We start from the raw sequence: 5,589 nt of genomic DNA, 5'->3' as shown, positions 1-5,589 counted from the left end.
AAAAAAAAAAAAAAAAAAAAAAAACTGTAGAGGAAGAACCAAATAAAGCCCTTAAAATGCTAACAACTGACAAAGAAAAAATCAGTATGTCTGCTATTTGAAAAATTGGTAAAAAGAACCTTAAAATGCATACCTTTGCTCATTTATTAATTCCTCTAATAATATTTATTGAGGAACTATTTACTATGTGCCAAATTCTATTAAAACTGCTAAGGATACAGCAGTGAACAAACAAAGAGAAAACCCTACTGGGAGGAGACAGATAATAAATAAACATTATGTGTCAGATGTTGACAGACAACAACTATGAAGAAAAAAAGCTGGGTGAAGGGACTGTGAAGAGGCCAGGGTGGAGCACTGTATTACATTAGGTCCCCCAGAAACTGGAATGAAGTGGGTGGGTGAACCATGCCCATAGCTGAGAAAAGAGAGTTCCAGGAGGAGGGAACTCCTAGAACTCTCTTCTCTTGCAATAGAGATTGTCCACCAGTGTGTTGCTTCCTCTAACCACAGACCTCCCCTCCTGGTTCATATAGTTCCACAAATGCACTGCATAAAAGTCACTGAAGCTCAGGTCTGTATCCCAGTGAATACAAGGGCCCTGAGGCAAAAGCACACTTGCCATGCGCGGGAACAAGGAGGAGGCAGTGGGCTGAAGCAGAGTAGAGAAGGGAGTGGGGTAGGCAAGGAGATCAAAATTGGACAGGGGTGGGGAGGGAGGCTAGAATATGTAGGCTGGGGCCAAGACTGAAGTTATTTGGAAGGTTTAGAAGAAAGGAGGGAAGTGATCTCAATTAGTCTGCAAAGGGTCACTCTGTGCTGTGTGGAAATCAGTCTGGGGTAGGGTTGGTAGGTGGCAAGGGCAGAAGCAAAGGCAAGTTAGGAGTCGGTTGACATAATCCAGACAAGAGATGATGGTGCTAACAGTGGGGGTGAGGGAAGGGCACATAATGAAGATGAAGCTGGTCAGAATTTTCTGATGGGCTAGATGTGGGGTGGGAAAGAGAGGAGTCACAGATGACTGCAAAGGCTAAAATGTGGGCAAAACAGAAAATTACTTTAAAAAGAACAAAAATAAATCAGCATAAATGTCAATGTTCTCATATGGAATGCTAACATTTTGAAGAGAAATAGAAAGCAAAATGTTTTGTTTGTTTGTTTGTTTTTTAATTTTAAAGACATTGGTTAAAAGGTTAAACAACCACCCCTGGCTTTTGACAAAATAAACAGTCTTTAAAATTCTGCTATTGAGTCAAATGAAAGCAGGTCAACTAAAACTTTGCAGAAATCTTCATAAGTTGTTAAAAATTGTCACATTGTGCTGGGCTTGGTGGCTCACACCTATAATTCCAGCACTTTGGGAGGCTGAAGTGGGTGGATTACCTGAGGTCAGGAGTTCGAGACCAGCCTGGCCAACGTGGTGAAGCCCCGTCTCCACTAAAAATACAAAAATTAGCTTGGCATGGTGACAGGTACCTGTAATCCCAGCTACTAGGGAGGCTGAGACAGGAGAATCACTTGAACCTGGGAGGCAGAGGTTGCAGTGAGCCAAGATCGTGCCATTGCACTCCAGCCTGGGTGACAAGAGTGAAACTCCATCTCAAAAAAAAAAAAAAAAAAAATAGGCTGGGCGGGGGTGGCTCATGCCTGTAATCCCAGCACTTTGGGAGGCAGAGGCGGGCAGATCATGAAGTTAAGAGTTGGAGACCAGCCTGACCAACACAGTGAAATCCCATCTCTACTAAAAATACAAAAAAAAAATAGCCAGGCGGGTGGCGGGTGCCTGTAATCCCAGCTACTCCGGAGGCTGAGGCAGGAGAATCACTTGAACCTGGGAGGTGGAGGTTGCAGTGAGCTGAGATCGTACCACTGCACTCCAGCCTGGGTGAGAGAGCAAAATTCCGTCTCAAAAAAAAAAAAAAAAAAAAAAATTGTCACATTGTATACAATTGCCAAAACCTAATAATAATAGCTAACATTTATCAATAATTGTTCCAAGCTCTTTTAATCTACACAAGTCCTCAAAAATAGGTACTATGATCATTCCTATATTTTTTTTAAGTTAAAAATTATGACCGGGGCAGGGCGCAGTAGCTTACGCAGTAATCCCAGCTCTTTGGGAGACCGAGGTGGGTGGAACACAAAGTCAAGAAATCGAGACCATCCTGGCCAACATGGTGAAACCCCAACTCTACTATAAATACAAAAATTAGCTGGGTGTAGTGGTGCATGCTTATAGTCCCAGCTACTTGGGAGGCTGAGGCAGGAGAATTGCTTGAACCCGGGAAGCGGAGGTTCTGGTGAGCCGAGATCGCACCACTGCACTCCAGCCTGGGCGACAGAGTGAGACTGCATCTCAAAACAAAACAAAACAAAAACAACATAAGCGCACCAATAAGGATGACTAACAGAAAGAGGTTGAAGGTTCTAGCTGCTCAGAGAATAGTCGCCCATCCCCACCCTATGCCCATAGTTCTAATTCCTGGGCATCATCAAGGGCTACAGTAGCCCAGATCAGTGCAGCAAACCCAGTGGTCATGAGGAAGTGATGGCACCTTGAGTCTTTCCTAACAGGTGGTTCCCAGCTATCCTGTGGTGGCCTAACTGGGAAAGCACATGCCAGAGCTCAGCATCCCTAGGGTATTATGGTGTGATCCCTGTAGATGTACAGCCTACTGTAGTATCCTGCAGGCTCAGACGGAGCAAACACTTAGGAGCTCTCTAGCCCATCTTGCTCCTAAAATCCAACATAGTAAAATTAAGGTGCAGCTTAGAGCAACCTAAACTGTGTTCCATGGAACATCAGTGCCAAGAGATTACTTATGTGTCACACTGAAAGAGGGTTCCATGCTCAAATAAGTTTAGGAAGTGATGGGTTGAATCCAGTTAAATTTCTTTAGTTCAGAATGATAAAGAGGCTTTAATATCCTCATGTGCGTGATTCATCTGTAAGAAAAGGATGTGATCATCCTGGCTAACACGGTGAAACCCCGTCTCTACTAAAAATACAAAAAAAACTAGCTGGGCGATGTGGCGGGCGCCTGTAGTCCCAGCTACTCGGGAGGCTGAGGCAGGAGAATGGCGTAAACCCGGGAGGTGGAGCTTGCAGTGAGCTGAGATCTGGCCACTGCACTCCAGTCCGGGCGACAGAGCGAGACTCCGCCGCAAAAAAAAAAAAAAAAAAAAAAAAAAAGAAAAGGATGTGGTATGCAGCTTCTCCCAAAATAATTTAATTACAGATTTTTTTCAAGGAGCAAAATACAATTTAGGCAGTGTGTTAGGCTGTTCTTGCATTCCTATAAGGAAATACCTAAGACTGGGTAATTTATAAAGAAAAGACATTTGATTGGCTCACAGTTCTGCAGGCTGTACAGGAAGCAAAGCAACAGCATTTGCTTGGCTTCTGGGGAGGCCTCAGGGAGCTTTTACTCACAACTGAAGGTGAAGCAGGAGTAGGCGCATCACATGGCAAGAGCAGGAGCAAGAGAGAGAGTCGCAGGGGGTAGGTGCCACACACTTTTAAACAACCAGATCTTGTGAGAACCCACTCCCTATCCTGAGGACAGCACCAAGTCATGAGGGATCCACCCCCATGACCCAATTACCTCCTGCCAGGCCCCACCTCCAACAATGGAGATTACAATTCCACATGAGATTTGGTGAGGACATATATTCAAACTATATCAGGTGGTGTTAGTCTAGCCCAGGCATCAGGAAACTTGTAGAGTCCGGGAGCACCCTCTAGCAAGTTAGCACTGAGAGCCACAAAGACCAAGCTGGGGTATCCCCTCCACTCCCAGAAACTGCCTCCCTATCCCTCTGCCCGCCCTGCCACTGCACAGGGCAGTGCCACCTGCTTTTTCGAAACTCTGCTGTTGGCACTGCCAACACAGTGGAAACTCAATCCATGAACTGCCCCACCTCCTCCTGATGAGTCCCAATTTGAGGACTTCAGGGCTCTTCAGAAGGAGAGATAGGCACTTTGGGATCTAGAAGTCACTGAGGCCAAGAATAAACTGACCCCAGCAGCCACTCCCAACCCCAGCCCCTACCTTTCTGGCCCACCAGATCCCTCCCCATCAGGTCTGTCACTTAGTCCAAAAAATGTCTCCAGCTGACAGCAACTAAGTACATGCATGCCCTCCACCCAGGAGAGTCCACCCAGTTTCCAGGGAAATTAGGTGGGGCAGGGAGTAGGCTAAATAATGGCTACCCAAAGACCTCAGGTCCTAATTCCTGGAACCTGTTAATGTTACCTTATATGGCAAAAGTATCTTTGCAGATGTCATTAGGAAACTTAAGACGGGGAGATTATCCTGGATGGGCTCTAAATGCAATCATAAGTGTCATTTAAAGGGAGAGACAGAGGGAGATTTTACACACACAGAGGAAAAGAGATTTGAAGATGGAGACAGAGATTGGAGTGAGGGGCTATTGACCAAGGAATGCCAGCAGCCACAGAAGCTTGTCAGAGGCAAGGGATCATCCTTCCCTAGGAACTCAGGAGGAAACACAGCCCTGCTAGCACTTTGATATTGGCCCAGTGAAAATAATCTGGGACTTCTGACCTCCAGAACTGTGAGAGAATGAATTTCTGTTGTTTTACACCACCAGGTTGGTGGTAATTAGTTACAGCAGACGGAGGAAACTACCACAAGTACCTTCATAATATCCTCAATTTTGCCACCTTAGCCCACAAAGCCAAAAATATTTACTATCTGGCCCTATACAGAAAAAAAAAGTTTGCTAATATTTGCTACATCCTATTATTAGAATTTAGGCAGAACTTTATGTGGCAAGCAAATAGTATTATTTTTGCTTGTGTGTTTGTTTGAGACAGAGTCTCGCTATGTTGCCCAGGCTGGCCTTTGAACTCCTGGGCTCCAGCAATCCTCCTGCCTCGGCCTCTGGAGTAGCTGAGACTACAGGTGCATGCCAGCACACCCAATGCGAATAGTATTATTTTATGTTAATTTTAAATTACTTTTGTTTTCTAAAATAATTTTATTTGTAAAATCAATACATTCTCATCACTAAATTCACTCCTAAGCCAATTATACTAAAACACCTACTATTACTGTGTGTTGTATAGTTCTTTGAGGTCTTTTTTTTTTTCAATAGATGTGTGTGGGTTTTTGCATAACTTAAATCGTTATAACTACTATAATTACATTATATATAATTACATTATGATATAAGGTGGTTTTAATTCCATATTGTGTTATGGTCTTCATAGGACGTCAGTTTTAAAAAATCATAGTTAAAGCCTGTATGATGGAATCATTGAGTGGTTGTACTATAACTTCCTTAAGCAACCTGCTTTCAGCTCTTCTATAAGAGAAATATTAGATTGGCATGTTATTCCCTTATTATGGTCTGCTACTATCATGAGGATTACAAAATTCCTCCGAGCTCCAATGGTTTCTCAAGCATATCTTAATATAACCCAATCCATATCGCAGCATTTCACCGATCCTTCATGAATTTTCTACTTACATCATTTCATGTTAAATATTGCCTGGTTTCCCCTTTACGTGCAAAAAAAAAAAAAAAAAAAAAAAAAAAAAAGTTTAAAAAAAAGGGGTTTAA

The 5,589-nt window shown here is 43.4% G+C and overlaps 1 protein-coding gene across 5 annotated transcripts in view; it reads right to left on the bottom strand.

The window, feature by feature from the left end:
- A4GNT (alpha-1,4-N-acetylglucosaminyltransferase) overlaps positions 1 to 5,589 on the bottom strand; it is a 10,879-nt gene that overhangs the window by 2,005 nt on the left and 3,285 nt on the right. The window lies entirely within an intron of this gene.

This window comes from Rhinopithecus bieti, unplaced genomic scaffold (assembly GCF_001698545.2).
Source record: "Rhinopithecus bieti isolate Rb0 unplaced genomic scaffold, ASM169854v2 scaffold_26603, whole genome shotgun sequence".
NCBI classification, from domain to species: domain Eukaryota; kingdom Metazoa; phylum Chordata; class Mammalia; order Primates; family Cercopithecidae; genus Rhinopithecus; species Rhinopithecus bieti.
This window is presented reverse-complemented; position numbering and strand designations above follow the sequence as displayed.